This window comes from Rhipicephalus microplus, chromosome 1, assembly GCF_043290135.1.
Source record: "Rhipicephalus microplus isolate Deutch F79 chromosome 1, USDA_Rmic, whole genome shotgun sequence".
Classification (NCBI taxonomy): domain Eukaryota; kingdom Metazoa; phylum Arthropoda; class Arachnida; order Ixodida; family Ixodidae; genus Rhipicephalus; species Rhipicephalus microplus.
In genome coordinates, this window is record NC_134700.1 from 57339352 (window position 1) to 57357615 (window position 18264).

The window sequence follows — 18264 nt, forward strand, 5'->3', positions numbered from 1 at the left end:
TACCTTGTAGTGTTAATAGACCAGCTTCGTTTGCAACTAAGTAGGAGAATTCGTTAGATTGCATTTGTTATAAATATACCTCATTGCCCTCCTGTGCACTCCCTTTTAATCCTCGCAATTAGTTAGTTTGTATGCGGAAACCAAACAATACTATTATAATCATGTTAGTAATATATTCATTCATTATTATAATATTAATATTATTATTATTTTTATTATTACCATTGCATTGATAACATTGCACTTGATTTGCAGTTTACTCATTAAACCTGCATTTCACTGTTACACTGTTCAAAGCAGTATTTATAATGTCCTTACAGAGACCTACATATTTTAACTGCATTTAATGGACTCAGATATATCAGCCAGTCTTGTGGCACACCCTACAGGACAAGAATAGTTTCGTCATTTCAGGACATTCCGGGGATGTTTTGGATTTTTGAAGGAGGTACGTATTAGGGAATGACTGATGCATGGCTACCTGTTTTTAATGCAACATTACATTATCTCCAAAAGATCAGGTGATGGCAGTATGAGGCAAAGTAGTTAGACCTTTTCAGAGAAGCTTTATGTCTTTCTATAAATTGCAGTGCCATGTCCTCCTCTGGCAGAGAGGTGCTAGGCAATAGTGCTAGGCAATAGGAGGTAAGGGAGTGCCAGCCCGTTTAAACTTCGATGCAGCACACACCAATATTTGGTTGTGCATGTGTCCTGTGCTTTACACAAACTGTTTTTTAGTTGTTTGTACTGCTTGAAATACCCTGTGCCTTTTTGAAATTAAACTTGTACTGGCATACAATGAACTGTAAATGTTGTCAGCATTAGATGTACAAAAAAAACCATCATGAAGGCAGTGAGACCTTATCAGTTATTTGCGTTGCACTACAGCTATTCTGGGATGAAGAGAATGGCCATAAGGAAGATAATAATAATAATAATAATAATAATAATAATAATAATAATAATAATAATAATAATAATAATAATAATAATAATAATAATAATAATAATAATAATAATAATAATAATAATAATAATAATAAAAATAATAATAATAATAATAATAATAATAATAATAATAATAATAATAATAATAATAATAATAATAATAATAATAATAATAATAATAATAATAATAATAATAATAATAATAATAATAATAATTCACACCTACTGGTTTCATTATAACAAATGATTTCAGCTGATTCCATTTCCAGGCCAGCTGGTTTCATTTTCAGTCTCGAGTGGTTCATGCTGGGACCAACTGGAACATGTTGCTAATGTGTTGGCTTGTACTTAATCCCAGCTGTATACAGCCATGGTTTCAGTTAACGTGAACTGAAACCGTCGAGTATTTTCACCTGGAAAGGAAAGAATGTAGGAAGTGATGCATCCAAAGGCAGAAAAGAAAACAAAGAGGGAAGATAAAACAAGGAACAGAGCAAGAAAAAAAAGGCGAGCTCTCAAAGAGAAAGAGAGAAGAAAAGAGAGAAAGACGGAGGCACACGCACACTGAACTTCTCTCGCCCTCATTTTTGAGGGCTCCTCGTTTTTTACCTATACGTCACTTTTTTACCATTACCTGGCTAAATTTTCGCTCCTATACACAGATCGACTGAATTGATGGCGCACTCAGTTTTAGCGTACATGCTCGTTGTCACATACTGTCCCGAAATTCTCATGCCTGTCGTGCCAAAAAACAGCTTTGCGATGCAAATCACTATCGTGCAGCTGAGGAGCTGTATCATGCACAGATCATATTGTCAGCCTGATCGCACGAAGTAACGGTAATAACTTAGTAGTACACCATGCGTAACACAAACCTTCAGTGGGCCCTTAAGTTATGTCGTCTTAACTGCAAAAGTGCAAGTTGTGCTTTGCCAGCATTTTCCTCAACTATGAGCCATACACTACAGCTGTGTTTTGTATGAATATAAAAGAGAGTACTGCTTGAAATGTTAAGTACACTGACTATACAATTAAAAATATGATAATCGGCATTTCTAAGAGTTTCATTTTCTTGTGAAAAACTGACACATACCTATATCAAGATTTGTGCCGAAAGTACGTCTTGCCCAAGGATATTTCTGAAAAATTCAGCATATTCCACGTAGCTCCGGAATCGACATTATGCGAAGCATGCGGAGGCATGCTTAGCGTGACCATGTTGTGATTTTTTTATAGCGGCACGTCATGAAATTACGCCAAATATACGTCCAAATGTTCCACACACAGACATACATTAAATAATTCCAAGTGTTTATATAACCAGTTGTTTGCACTTGTGCAATGATGCAAACATGAACTTGAGCATTAGGAACACCACAATCAATAAGCTGGTATGAAGTGCTGGTGCTAGTGAGGATGGTAGCCCTGGACGCTGCTGCATAGATCAACTTCAGTGCATGGCACCTAGCAACAATTGATGGTAACCCGACATCACAGCTGCATCATAGGAGTACATATGTAGTGTTTATAAAGCTGGATTGCCACCACTGCGACCACTATTAACGTTTCATGACCATATTAAGGTATTAGGCTATTTGAAAAGTAGGTCCGAGATCTGGCGTGGCTTTGTTGTAGAATATGCTTGATTGCCGCGCAGAATGCTTGGGTTCGATTCCTGATGGGACCGCGACATTTATTCTTTGCATTCGTCGGGTCAGCGCTGCCGATGTATGGCTTTTTAGATGCGAAGCATCTCAGACTCACGTGTTTAACGCCGTACGTACGTCCGTGCGAACGCACCGCGGCGCGTTTCTCTCGCCGCAGGTATTGGAGCACTGCGAAGTAGGTCAAGTAGCAGCTGCGCGTTAACGTCTCACCCGCAGCAGCTGCCGGCCCCTCCACCCGCTCATAACACACATCTCCCCCACTTCACACTCTCCACCACACGCAACACTCGACCGCACGTCGAGTGAAACACTTTTTCAGCTCGTTATCTGCGATGAAACTTACACGAAACCCAACCCGCCACCCATGTCTTTGCGTTTCAAACAAACGTTTACTCGAGTAAACATTACACCGAGTTCGCTTCCCGCCGTTCTTCCAGCACCCACGTCGACGCTCGTTTCAACTGGGTCAACGACGTGCGCACCACTGCTGCTTCGCATCCCAGCAGGGTTCACTTCGGGGAAATGGTTCATAATTTCTCAATGCTCACGTGTCAAAATTTTTCACGTGTGTTCTCGCCATTCCTGGGTCGATGCAAAACATTAAGTGTCAATTACTTGGGGCACATACCCGCCCGCAGGTATGTGTCACTGTTCAGCAGGAAGCGTTTGACGACGCGCGTAACAGGATTGTGACCTTATTCATGTCTTCACCAGCGCGTCGTATTCGTCAAACTATGGAACCATTCCATACTAATTTTGGTTCACGCCAAGTTAAGGAGGTGATCACGAGAGCACCCAGACGTGAGCGGCTAGATAGATAGATATATAAATAGACAGATAGATAGATACATAGATAGATAGGTAGATAGATAGATAGATAGATAGAAGAAATGCTTCGCCTGTAGTATCTTGACTCACATTTGTAAAACAGCAACGGTAAAATAAATATGAATTACCTTTATTAGGTTTACCAATCACAAGAAGGCTGTTTGTGTATGATGCGTTTTTGTTGATAATCTGCATGCTGTGAAAGAGCTTTTCGTATTGCTCTTCACATGTGCGCTAATTTGTTCCATATATGCACTTGGAACTGCATGCATGCTTTCATGACGCGAGGACGCGCGTTGCAGTTACATGCAGCATTCAGTATTTCTTTTGTTGAGCTACACGATAGGACATGGCACAGCGCTTTAAAGCACTGCGCAGTGCGCCATGTCCACTTATACTCTATGAATGGGTCTTGGCGCTGTCAGCCACAATGATTCTTCACATCCATTTGCCGGTGCGCAAAGTTTAAACACAGTGAAAGGTCATGAAATATATAGACGGGGGAAAAGACGGGGTTCCCGTCGAAACGTCGGCACAATAAACAGTTGTTATGTGAAAGCCCATCTACTTTTATATATATATATATATATATATATATATATATATATATATATATATATATATATATATATATATATATAAATTGTACAGAAGCCGCCGAACACTGAAGTGGGTCGAACTCTTATGTGCTTTCTAGTGGGTCTGCCCAAAGAGAACGCCGCTCGCGCGGAGACTTGGCCGTTACTGTCGCCATTGTGTAGACTCGCTGTGTGCCGGCTAATAAACGCCATAACAAATTGGTGGAGAGTGCTACGATCCCCTTCGATGCCCTTGGAACTACGCTCACGTATGCTGCAATCTACCATGTCCCACGACGCCTCTCAGCAAACGCCTCCTCCCATGCCACCCCCATGTCCCGGTGTCCCCAGGATCCGCGATCCACCCATCTTCACGGGCGCCGATGGCACTGACGTGGAGGACTGGCTCGCCATTTACGAGCGCGTGAGCGTCCCCAACAAATGGGACGAGGACGGCAAGTTGACAAACTTGGTGTTCTACCTTGCGGGCGTTGCAAGTTTGTGGTACACCAACCACGCGTCCGAGTTTGCAACCTGGTCCGGTTTCAAGACTGCTATCACCAACGTTTTTGGCCGCCCTGCCGTTCGCAAGCTGCAAGCCGAGCAGCGCTTACGCGAACGCGCTCAGCAGGCCGGTGAGTCATTCACCAGTTACATTGAAGATGTCCTGGACTTGTGCAAGAAGTCGAACGACAGCATTTCCGAATCAGACAAGATCCGGAACGTCATGAAGGGCATTGACGATGATGCCTTCACGATGCTGCTTGCCAAAAACCCAGGCACAGTAGCTGAGGTCATCACGCTGTGCCAGAGCTACAAGGAGCTCCGCCGGCAGCGTTCGATGACCCGTCGCTCCACATCACGAGATGCAGGGCTTGCAGGCTTGGAAGCGAGCTGTGATCAGGTGGCACTGCTGGCAGATCTCAAGTCCTTCATACGTGAGGAAATCGCGCGGCAGTTCTCTCTCCTGCCCTTTGCCCACCCACTGGCTGCTCAACAATCGGCCCCTACCATTCTTCCACCCATCCGCCGAGCGATTGAGCAGGAAATAGCGGAGGTCATGCCTGCGTACCACCCACAACAACTTCCGGCCCCTGCACCCCCAAGTTACGCCCAAGTGGTCGCAAGGCCGCCTCCAGTCGTTCAAGCGCCTGCACCAGTGACTTACGCCGAAGCTGCCGCACGACCTCCGTCCTTTGCAGCGGGTATGCCGGCTGCATATGTTGGCGCAACCCCTCAGCCTCATTTTCAGCCCACCATGCAGCCTTTCCAGACACCGTTCCGGGCGAGACCCACCCCGGCAAACCGATGGCGCACACCCGACAACCGGCCCATCTGCTTTGCTTGCGGTTACGCCGGTCACGTAGCCCGTTATTGCTCTCGACTACAGCCGGCTCCCACTTCTCCTGTTGCTGGCCACCTTAGCCGTTCGTATAACGAGGAACTGCCGTCTGTGCCACTGTCGTCTCGCCCAGGTCCGTCTGCTCGAAGGTCGCCGTCTCCACGACGTCGGTCTCTGTCCCCCATGCGGCCAAGTTCTTCTACTCATGAGCGGGAAAACTAGTCGTCGCAGTCCCAGAGGCAAGGACTGCGACGCTATCGCATTGTGAAAGCCCTCAGAGCCGCCCATCTAATGTCATTGACGTGCTTGTGGACGGTGTTCATGCATCTGCTCTTATTGACACTGGAGCTGCGGTATCAGTTATGAGCGAAAACCTTTGCCGCTTGCTTCGAAAAGTGACGACGCCGATTTCTGGACTGTCCCTTCGTATCGCTAGCTCACATCGTATTAATCCTACAGCAGGCTGCACAGCTCGCGTTGTCGTTCAGGACGTTCTGTATGTCGCCCAATTCATCATCATTCCTGCATGCTCTCATGACGTCATCTTGGGATGGGATTTTCTCTCCCGCAACGACGCCGTCATTCATTGTGCCGCCGCCGAAATTGAACTCTCGCCCTTCTCGCATTTGACGCCAGAAGACGGTCCCTCGACACTGAACAAGATTCTTGTGAAAGACGATACTATAGTGCCTCCAAGCTCGACGATGGGCGTATCGGTCTACTGCACCGGTCTCTCCGACACAATTGCACTTGTTTCGCCATCCTACCGTGCTTCCAGGAGGAAAGGGTTGCTAGTACCTTTCGCGACCGTGCAAATCACCCAAGGCAACGCCGCTATTTTTGTGACCAACCCATCCCCGTACACTGTTACCTTGGTTCAAGGGGAATGTCTCGGCAGAGTGGAAGCAGTCGACGACGCACAAGTCCTGGACGTACCCGAAGACTCGCGTTGTCCCGATTCACGTACCATCAGTGCTGTTTCTACTTCTGACCCATCATCTCCTGATGTATTTGGCCCATTCATTGATGACAACCTTACGTCAGTGCAGCGTTCCCAGCTTCTAGACCTGTTGCAAGAATACCGTTCTTCTTTCGATGTCGGGCGAAGTTCTCTCGGTCGCGCGTCCACTGTTACGCATCGTATTGACACTGGTGCCCATCCACCATTACGGCAACGTCCATACCGCGTGTCGCCTGCTGAACGCCGGCAAATTAACGAGCAGGTTGGCGATATGCTCCGACGCGACGTCATTCGGCCCTCGGACAGTCCATGGGCGTCTCCTGTTGTTCTTGTTGCGAAGAAAGATGGTTCTGTGCGGTTCTGTGTGGACTACAGACGGCTCAATAAGATCACTCGCAAGGATGTCTACCCACTGCCGCGCATCGACGACGCAATTGACAGCCTTCACGGAGCCCAATTTTTTTCTTCTCTCGATCTGCGCTCGGGGTACTGGCAAGTACCCCTGGCTGATGACGCTCGACCGAAGACTGCCTTCATCACACCCGACGGCTTGTACGAATTCAACGTCATGCCGTTTGGTCTGTGTAATGCACCTGCGACATTTGAGCGCATGATGGACACCGTACTGCGCAACTTGAAATGGCACACGTGCTTGTGTTACCTCGATGACGTTGTTGTCTTCGCTCCAGATTTCTCCACCCATCTCCAACGTCTAAAAGAAGTTTTCGCACGTGTGAGCAATGCCGGCTTGCAACTAAATCTGAAGAAGTGCCGCTTTGCAGCACGCCAACTCACCATCCTAGGGTACGTCGTGTCCAAGGATGGCATTCTTCCTGACCCAGCCAAGCTTGGGGCCGTGGCCGAATTCCCAAAACCTGCGTCCGTCAAAGAACTGCGTAGTTTCGTGGGCCTGTGCTCATACTTCCGACGCTTTATACGAAACTTCGCCACGATTATATCACCGCTGACGAAGCTCCTCGGAAGTAACGGGCCCCTCAATTCGTGGTCGTCAGAGTGCGACAACGCGTTCTTGAAGCTCCGCCACTTGTTGACGTCTCCTCCCATTCTCCGCCACTATGACCCTACGGCCCCAACAGAAGTGCACACGGACGCCAGTGGTGTAGGCCTCGGCGCTGTCCTGGCGCAGCGCAAACCCGGGTTCCCTGATTATGCTGTGGCATATGCAAGCCGTACGCTCACAAGAGCCGAGACAAACTACACCGTCACGGAAAAAGAGTGCCTGGCAATCGTCTGGGCTCTTACAAAGTTTCGACCTTATTTGTATGGTCGCCCATTCGATGTCGTCACTGACCATCATGCACTATGCTGGCTGTCATCATTGAAGGATCCCTCAGGCCGCCTCGCCCGTTGGGCTCTTCGCTTACAAGACTACGACATCCGCGTCCTCTACCGCAACGGACGCCAGCATGCTGACGCCGACGCCCTCTCGCGCTCCCCTCTGCGTGAAGCTAACGTGCTCTGCTCAGTATCCTCGGTTGTTGTTTCTGCCATTGATGTTGACATCATCGCTACCGAACAGCGAAAGGATAATTGGATCGCCCAACTGATCGACTTACTCTCTGATCCGTCCGCAACGCCATCCACGCGTGCCTTGCGTCGTCGAGCTCACCATTTCGCCATTCGTGACGGCCTCCTACACCGACGCAATTACGACGCCGATGGCCGGCAGTGGCTACTCGTGATACCCCGCAGTCTGCGGTCGGAGATATGTGAATCCTTCCATTCTGATCCACAGTGCGCGCACTCTGGGGTATTCAAAACCTACCATCGCATTAGACAACGCTACTTCTGGCGCGGGATGTACCGCTACGTCCAGCAGTTCGTTCGCTCCTGTCTCGCTTGCCAACGCCGCAAACCGTCCGCACACATGTCACCAGCCGGTCTGCAACCGCTACCTTGCCCTGACCGTCCGTTTGGGCGCATAGGTATCGATTTGTACGGACCACTTCCTCTGACGTCCACTGGCAACCGCTGGGCCATCGTCGCCGTAGATCATTTAACGCGATACGCCGAAACCGCCGCTCTCCTTGCGGCTACTGCGCGTGATGTTGCGTCCTTCCTACTACATCGATTTATATTGCGCCACGGTCCACCCCAGGAGCTTCTCAGCGATCGAGGCCGTGTCTTCTTGTCAGAAGTCGTCGATGCCATTCTCACTGAGTGCCATTCTGTCCATCGCAAAACTACTGCTTACCACCCGCAGACGAATGGTCTGACCGAACGCTTTAACCGCACCCTCGGCGACATGCTGTCGATGTACGTCGCCGCCAACCACACGAATTGGGATACCATACTGCCCTTCGTCACTTACGCCTACAACACCGCCCCTCAGAGCACGACTGGTTTTTCACCTTTCTTTTTGCTGTACGGAAGGCACCCGTCACACACCATCGACACGATACTCCCGTACACGCCGGATCCATCTGAGTGTACACCTATTTCCGAGACCGCCAGGCTTGCTGAAGAGTGTCGCGAGCTTGCCAAGACTTTTACGACGCATGAGCAAGAGCGGCAGAAGAGTATTCGTGATGGCTCCGCCACTTCTGAGCCCACCTTCCTTCCTGGTTCCCTTGTATGGCTCTCAATCCCGACCTCTGTAGCTGGCCTTTCTTCCAAACTACTCCCGAAATATGAAGGTCCCTACCGTGTGATCGAGCGCACATCTCCGGTCAACTATCTTATCGAGCCAATTGAACAATCTTCGGACATGCGCCGCCGCGGGCGCGACATAGTCAACGTGGAGCGTCTGAAGGCTTACTATCACCCGCTCGTAGTGACAAGCTGTTAGGTCGCCAGGCGGCTCCCTCTTCGACCCCGGGGTAATTGTACAGAAGCCGCCGAACACTGAAGTGGGTCGAACTCTTATGTGCTTTCTAGTGGGTCTGCCCAAAGAGAACGCCGCTCGCGCGGAGACCCCGTGTTTTGGCCGTTACTGTCGCCATTGTGTAGACTCGCTGTGTGCCGGCTAATAAACGCCATAACAATATATATATATATATATATATATATATTTATTGTCGCGAGCAACAACAAGACCTGCAGCCAGGAGCTGACCCGAACCAGAGCAACGAAAATGTTCTCTTCTTCTTCGTAGCCCAAAACGGGTATGAGCCACAGCGGCTCGTTCATCAATGGTGGCATTACCCCCTCTCCCAAGAAGCATCCTCTCGATGCTGTACATGAAGGCAAAAAAAAAGAAAATGAGATGAAAATACCATGCAAGCAAAATGAATGACGTAAGGTGGAATAAGATGGTTGTGGAGCCAAGAGTTAAATGAGAAATAAAAAAAGGAAAGAATGTAAAGGAGAGACGAATAAAGTCAGTCACTCACTGGCGATTCACAGCGCGAAAAGTATGTTCACAGCCATGAAACGTGAACGACTTCAATTCGCGGGGTGAAACGGGAACGTCTCGAACTGCCTTCTGGGATAACCTCGTATGTGACGTCGCTGAGACGTCGTACGACCTTGTAAAGGCCGAAGTAGCGGCGAAGAAGCTTTTCTGAACGGCCACGTTGTCGGATAGGGGTCCACACCCAGACGTCATCACCGGGCTTGAAAATAACTTCACGGTGACGAAGATTGTAGCGGCGTGCGTCTGCGGTTTGGTGATGTTGAATACGGTGACGAGCAATTTGACGGGCCTCTTCTGCACACTGCGCGAATTTGGCGGCATCGGTGCGGTATATTCGTAAGTTGTCGGGCAGGAGCATGGCGTCGAGCATGGTCGCGACCTCGCGACCGTGGACTAAGCGAAAAGGTGTGAAACCGGTACTTTCTTGAACAGCAGTATTATACGCAAAAGTTACGTGGCGAAGTATGGCGTCCCAGTTATTGTGATTGATGTCCACATACACTGACAGCATGTCTGCAATTGTCTTATTGAGTCGTTCAGTCAGCCCGTTTGCTTGCGGGTGGTAAGCCGTTGTTTTACGATGTTCCGTGCCACTTAATCGCAAGACTTCCTGCAGCATCTCTGCGGTGATAGCTGTCCCACGATCAGTTATGACGACAGCTGGAGCACCGTGACGTAAGACGATGCTGTTCACGAAAAATTGGGCGACATCTGCTGCGGTTACTTTTGGAAACGCCTTGGTTTCACAGTAGCGTGTTAAGTAGTCGGTAGCGACCACAATCCACCGGTTTCCAGACGAAGACGTGGGGAATGACCCCAGCAAGTCCATGCCAATCTGATGAAAGGGCGCCTTTGGTGGGCCTATTGGTTGCAGTAGTCCCGTTGGTCGTAAAGGTGGAACCTTACGTCGCTGACAGTCGCGACATGTGCGAACGTAGTGCTTCACAGTCTTTGCGAGACGTGGCCAGTAGTAGGAGCGTTGAATCCGTTGCAGCGTGCGCGTATAGCCGAGGTGTCCGGACGATGGCTCATCATGACACGCACGTAAAATGTCACCACGAAGCGTAGTTGGTGCAACAAGCAGATACATAGCTTGTGTAGGATGAAAGTTCTTTTTGTAAAGCACTCCATCGCGGAAACAAAAGGAGGATAGCGAGCGTGCAAAGCTTCGAGGAGGGTGGGAATTGCGTCCTTCCAGGTAGTCAATGAGCGGAATGAGCTCCGAGTCGTGACGCTGTTGCTCAGCCAAGCGGGTTGCTGATACAACAGAAAGAAAAGTGTCGTCGTCTTCAAGGTCAGTGGTGGCATTTTTGACCGGTGCACGTGAGAGACAGTCGGCGTCGGTGTGTTTCCGCCCAGATTTGTGGACGATGGTGACATCGAAATCTTGTAGCCGAAGGCTCCATCGTTCTAGACGACCTGAGGGATCTTTGAGATTTGTGAGCCAACAAAGGGAATGGTGGTCGCTAACTACCCTGAATGGGCGGGCATACAAGTACGGGCGGAACTTTGTTATGGCCCAGACAACAGCGAGGCATTCCTTCTCGGTTGCAGAATAGTTTTTCTTCGCTGGGGATAACATTCTGCTCGCATAAGCGATCACGCGCTCCACGCTATTATGCCACTGAACTAATACCGCTCCTAGTCCAACGTTGCTGGCGTCAGTGTGTAATTCCGTGTCAGCGCTTTCGTCAAAATGACCCAGTACAGGCGGAGCCTGGAGGAGGTTTCGGAGGGTGTCGAACGCATGGCACCTATCGGGACCCCAAACAAACGAGACACCGTATTTTGTAAGCTTGTTGAGGGGTTCAGCAATCTTCGAAAAGTTTTTGACAAAGCGCCTGTAATACGCACAGAGCCCCAGAAATCAGCGTAGGTCGCGCTTATTTGTGGGCACAGGAAAGGCGGCAAGAGCACGGGATTTCTCCGGATCTGGGCGGATGCCGGCATGGCTCACAACGTGACGAAGAAACTTCAGTCCTTCATATCCAAAATAACATTTCTCGGGTTTGAGAGAAAGCCCCGCTGTTCTGATTGCCTGAAGTACTGCATGAAGGCGTTGGACGTGTTGTTCAAACGTGTCTGCAAAGACCACGACGTCATCAAGGTAAACAAGACATGACTGCCATTTGAGCCCTGTGAGAACCGTATCCATCATTCTTTGGAAAGTAGCTGGTGCTGAGCATAGACCGAAAGGCAACACTTTAAACTCGTACAGGCCGTCGGGAGTAATAAACGCCGTCTTCTCGCGGTCGCGCTCATCCACTGCGATTTGCCAGTAGCCGCTACGTAAATCCATGGAAGAAAAATATTTAGCGTTGCGTATACAGTCCAACGAGTCATCTATCCGGGGTAGACGATAAACGTCTTTTTTGGTGACCTTGTTAAGTTTACGGTAATCAACGCAAAAACGCAACGTACCGTCCTTCTTCTTTACTAGCACAACTGGCGAAGCCCAGGGACTGGTTGATGGCTGGGTGACGTCGTCCTGAAGCATCTGCTGGACTTGGTCACGTATAGCGTCTTGCTCTTTTTTCGACACCCTATAGGCGTGTTGTCGGATGGGTCTCTCGGCGGGTTCCGTGATGATACGGTGCTGAGTAAGGGGTGTCTGTTTAACCTTCGACGTAGTGGCAAAGCAGTCTTGAAATGAGCCGAGTAAACGCAAAAGGCTTTCTCGTTGAGCCGAAGGTAGCCTCTCGTTTACTTCGAGAGTGCTCACGAAGGCCTCGTCAGGGTGGCCATTCGATGAAAATAAAGCTAACGTGGGCGAATCATCGGCATCGGCAAGTTCTTCATAATATGCAATGGCAGTGTGTCTCGTTAGGTGGTGATATTCGTCGCTGAAGTTCTTGACCAGCATGTGAACATGCCTCTTGCTAGGCTGAATGATTCCTCGGGCAACAAAGATTTGTAGTCAAATAAGGAGAGAATATTGGCCTCTGCAATTACCGCGTCAGACATGTCCTGTCCCAACTCTACTTCGACAAAGAGGCTGCTTCGAGGTGGGAGAGTCAGAGAATCGTCGGTAACACGAAGCGCTCTTTTCCGGAATTGTGTACTGTCAGTTGCAGCGCAAAATAGATCTTCGAAGGACACAAGTAATTCACGGAGGTCGATGACGGCACCGTATTCACGAAGGAAGTCCATTCCTAGAATGACTGGCCGAGAGCACACGCGCAATACGAGGAAAGAGCCCGCAAATGTCGACGTACGTATACGAATCAGACGCTCCCTGGATTTCGTGCCGACCGGTTGTGCGCCCGCGCGCTCCGGGCGCTCCGCGCGCTCGCGACCTTCGGCGTCATCGTAGCGCTGGCCGACTGGGCTCGTCCTACGTCATCTCCTGTCGCCGACGACCTTCGACGACAGCGCAGCTCTGATTTACTGGTCCTGCTCTACGCCATCTACAGACGCCGACACCATCTCTCGCAAGTGTACCCCGTCCTCGGACTCCAGTGACCGTTCTTCCATCTTTCCTGTCTCTCCTATCCCCTCAGTTTGTTGTTGCTTCTTCTTCCTCTTTCCTATACCTTTACTTCTACCCTTTTATCCCTCCTTACCCCCATCCCTTTGTGAGCTCTGTGGCGGTGTCGCTCACTGAAGCAGACAATAACGGGGCTCACTTTTCTCTTCCTTTCTCTCAAGAACCACTTCAGTACGTATACGAATGTGTGCCGCGCACATACCGGTAGGCATCACCAGATGGCCCCCTGCCGTGCGCAACTGGGGTTCTTGCCATGGTGTGGTAACCTTCCTCAGTTCAGATGCCAGTGCGGCGCTCATAACGGAATAGTCGGCGCCGGTGTCCACGAGGGCGTTGACAGCATGATTGTCGATGAAGACGGCGCTTTCGGCAGAAACGAACTTTCTGCTGTCAGAGAACACTGCAAAACCGGAATTGTCCTCGTCTGGTCGTTGCATCGAATGCGGGTCTTTTACAGTTCGCCGGGCCGCGACTTCACCCCCAGAAGTCGCCGTTCCTAGTTTCCCCTGCGGGGACTTGGTGACCGGCTCCTGAAAGGAGCGGAAGACGATGAGGGCAAACTGGGTGACGTAGACCGGTGAGACGACGGCGATCTCGACTGGTGGTGCTGAACAGTCGAAGGTGTTCGCTGTCCTGTGAGATAGGCTTTGATTTCGCGGGGGCGCTCACCGTAGCCCGGGCATCAAGCATCAGGATGGAAGCCGCGGAGACCTAGTTGCCGGTATTGACAGTTCCTGTATACGTGACCCGCTTCGCCGCAGTGATAGCAGAGCGGACGGTTATCCGAGGTGCGCCACGTGCTTGCCTTGCTACCACTTTGTCTTGAGGTAGACTGCAGATAGGTGGGTGTGCTCGGGAACCTTGAGCCGTGAGGCGGGCTCGAAGCAGTGGTGTGGAATGACTGCATAGCCTGGTACCTGGGCCGCATAGCAGGATCTGTAGCCGGTGGCGCAGGAGATCGCAATGCCGCTGCGTATGTCAGGACTGGCGCCTCGGGAATCGGTGGTGTGATTGGGGTCAGGGGTGTGACGGCCTGCCGGACTTCTTGTCTGATTGCACCCGCGAGGGCTGACACAGGTTGATGGGATCCCACTGCCTGAAGCTGTCGCTGTTCGTCCCGAACAATACTTCGAATGAAGTCTTCGAGGGCCTGTCTCTCGCTGTCAGAGCCGATAGAGCATGCGGTGGCCGGGATCTGGCGTTGGTATTGTGAAGACCACTGCTTCAGCGTACGTTCCATAGTGGTCGCCTCACTGATGAACTGGGCGACTGTCGTTAGTGGATTGCGCACGAGCCCAGCTAAAAGCTGTTCTTTTACTCCGCGCATCAAATGCCTCACCTTCTTTTCCTCGGGCATGGCGGGGTCCGCGCGCTTGAAGAGCCGAAGCATGTCCTCGACAAACATGGATACTCGTTCGTTCGGCCGCTGGTTTCTGCAGGATATGGCTTGTTCGGCCCTCTCCTTCCTCTCGGTGTTCCGAAAGGCGTCACGGAGCTGACGGCTAAACTCTTGCCAGGTTGCAAAGGAGCCCTCGTGGTTCTCATACAATGTCTTCGCAGAATCCTCCAAGTAAAAGTAAACTCTGCGCAGCTTGTGAACATCGTCCCATTCGTTGATACAGGCAACCCGATCAGAGTGGTCGAGCCAGTCATCAACATCCTCGAAGATGTCTCCATGGAACGGCTTTGGCGTCTGTGGCGCATGAAAAACATGGCGAGAATAGAACCATGGGCATCGCTGGTTTGGACCGCCTGGCTTGTCATTGTAGTTGCCATCTTTCTGGGTGTAGATGTCAAGGGACCAAATTCAGGGGGTAACCCACGCAGGCGGCGGCTGCTTCTTGCTCTGGGAGATGTAGCTGTCTCCACGATGGCCGTCACAGCCGAAGTACACGTACCCAGCACCTCCACCAGTAATGTCGCGAGCAAAAACAAGACCTGCAGCCAGTAGTTCACCCGAACCAGAGCAACGAAAATGTTCTCTTCTACTTTGTAGCCCAAAACGGGTATGAGCCACAGCGGCTCGTTCAATAGTGGCAATATATATTGCGTACCCGATCAACCACGCATATTGACATCTACACTCCGCGACTTCATTCAAGACCAGGTCGCACAAGCTCTTCCTCCCGCCCGTGAACCGCCTCCAGTCGCCGCACCTCTCACGTACGCCGAGGCCGTTGCTTGACCTCGACAGCCTGCGTTCCAGCCAGCGCCTATGTATTCGCCGCCGCCCTTTTCGCCGACGACCTATTCACCGCCGCCTATGCCCATATCACCACGGCCGCAGTTTTCTGCCCCCCAGCCGCAAGTCGGAGTCTACTCCGACCAATGGCGGACCCATGAAAACCGTCCCATATGTTTTGCTTGTGGTGGTGTTGGCCACGTGGCACGTTATTGTCGTCGTCGCCAGGCTGCTCAGAACATTCGACGAATGCCCTCTTTCGACCCTCAGTTTTCTTCTACGCCTTCAAGCCGTCTTTCCTCTTCCTTTCCTTCTGGTCGTCCACACGGCCCGACCCGCCGCTCCCCATCTCCACGTCGACGTTCGTTTTCCCCTATGCGTCGCCGTTCCTGACCCACCGACCAGGAAAACTAACGGCCGCAGTTCCCGAGGCACGAACTGCGTCCCCGTCGCCATGCACAAGTCCTCACCCCTGTCCAGCTAACGTCATTGAAGTGTCAGTCGATGGTATCGTCGTCATGGCGCTTGTCGACACCGGAGCCGCTCTATCCGTCCTTTCCATCAACCTGTGCCGCAAACTCCGCAAAGTTCTCACGCCATTATCCGGCCTCTCTCTTAGAACGGCTAACGCACAAAGTGTAACACCTCTCGCAGCCTGTACCACAGGAGTCGTCATCGAAGGGATTGTGTATATTGTCGAATTCGTAGTGCTGCCCTCGTGTTCCCATGACATGATACTCGTCTGGGACTTCCTTGCGAATAATAATGCCGTCATTGACTGCTGTCGCGCTGAACTTGAGCTATCTGCACTTCCTGATGTTGACGCTGTCAAAGCCTCCCTGCCGTGTCATAAACTGTCTGTTTCCGACGACACCACCGTACCACCGCGCTCTTCTCTGCTGGTGACTGTGTCGTGTGACGCTATTTCCGACGGTGATGTTTTTTTTACGCCCTCTGCCCTGTTCATTCAACGCAAATGTTCTCCACTGAACATAAAAAAAACATAAAGGTGCAAACGTCCTCCGGCTAGCTCTTACCTCGAATTTTCACTGACACCTAACGCTGCTTTTTTTAATGCAGACGTCACATCGATACCAGAATTTGCCATAAAAAATTACCAATGTGGCACCGGACGACCCAGCCCAGCTGCACAGCCATTCCTGTTTAAGGAGTTTTTGATCACCCATTTAGGAATCAAATATACTGCATCCTGTCTATTGTCGGTGGAGCTATCGGTATGTGTTCGTTGCGTACTCACAAACCCGCGTTAGTCTTGCAACAACGTGTTCGCATGCACGTGCTGCAACAGCGCAACACGCTCCCACGCGCTGCAAGCAAGGGTGCAAGTCGAGCAGACGAAACTTCGGTGGCCGAAGCCCTGCAGCGGCTTGCGCTTCGCCTTCCCATACTGCCTTGCGCCCGCCTTTGGCGCGTGCGCAGAAAGCATACCGGGAAAAGCTCTCATTTCGGAACTTTGTTCCCTAGCACTGTGCCCTCGTTGTTCAGTGGTGGTCAGTTGTGCGGTCGACTGTGCGGACCATTCTAACCGTTGACAGCCGGTGGATTCTGCTACCGTATCGTGTTGGAGATTGCATGTGATCTTCCAGTTGTGCCTGTCAATTCTGTTGCACTTTTCGCGTTGTAGTTTGTTCGCATTTATTTCTCTGTTTAAGTGTGCTTGAAGTGTTCGTGTGCGGCTGCTGAAAAGCCAACCCTAACATGACCCGTGCACTCGTTGCCGGAGACTCAATGTTGAAGGACCTCGCAGGGTCTTTCACATTGAGCTCCAGGACACATGTCGAGGTTCGCTCATTCAGTGGTGTGTGGATCGAGAAATTGTTCTCTTTAATTGCTCATTCTCTGGCAGATGTGCACGTGGTCGTTCTTCACGTTGGCACTAACAATGTCGGTGAAGAACCCCTCGTGCTGACTGCCAGGTTCCGATCACTGATCTCCAGAATTCTTGATGTCAATCCGTCAATCCGTGTTGTAGTGTCTGCAATTCTGCCGAGACAAGCGAGTTTGCGCAAGCGCCAGTGGGCGCTGTCTGTCGGAGAATTGGAGGCGTTCAACACGGATGCCGGGGAGACGAATGCCATTTTGCAGGCGCTGTGCCACAAGAACAACTACGGTTTCGTGGACGGCACATGCGAGCTGATGGGGATGCTGAAGGCTGACGGCGTGCACCCGACGAAACATGGTAGCCAGGTAAGCAATTAATGTGGATGTTATAAGGAGCTAGCTGCCTAGTCGGTAGCAGCAGCGGACGATCAAAGTTACGGGTTAGCGACGAGTCAACGACACATATTGCAATTGTTGCATTTAGAAGGGATGAATTCAATCCTCCAAGAAAACGCAAGCGTGCTTGCAGCGCTACAGTGCACGTGCTTCATCGCAAGTGCCCGCGGAAGATAAAATTAGGTGAAATCAGGCATGTGTAGCTGTGATAGCCGTCCTACGTATAATTTCCGCGCAGTGTGGTACCGCGCGGCGAAGGCCACGTAAATGTGGTCGTTGGAGAATTGAGTTAGCGGCATTCCGCTACGGCCTTTTTCATTTTTTCCCGAGTTAATTCGTTATGTTGGCACTGCAGGTCCACGGACGACCTTTGAACATAAGTTGCATGCTTAGATCGTCGGAATCGAGCGGCTGCCTGTTGGTCATGTGTTTCACATGTAGAGCCTTCCGAAATGATTTGATTAGAGTGAAATGACGCGTGCAGTGAGATTATTTGTGACTTCGGCTACCAATTATATAAACGGGTTTTACTGTGTGTTCATTACCACAGTATATTTGAGAGGCGCCAACGGGTAAGCTCACTGGTGCACAGCCTTTATGCAACAGCAGCTCCTTTACTCAGAAGTGCAGAATAAGCAATCTGACAAGAACTACTAA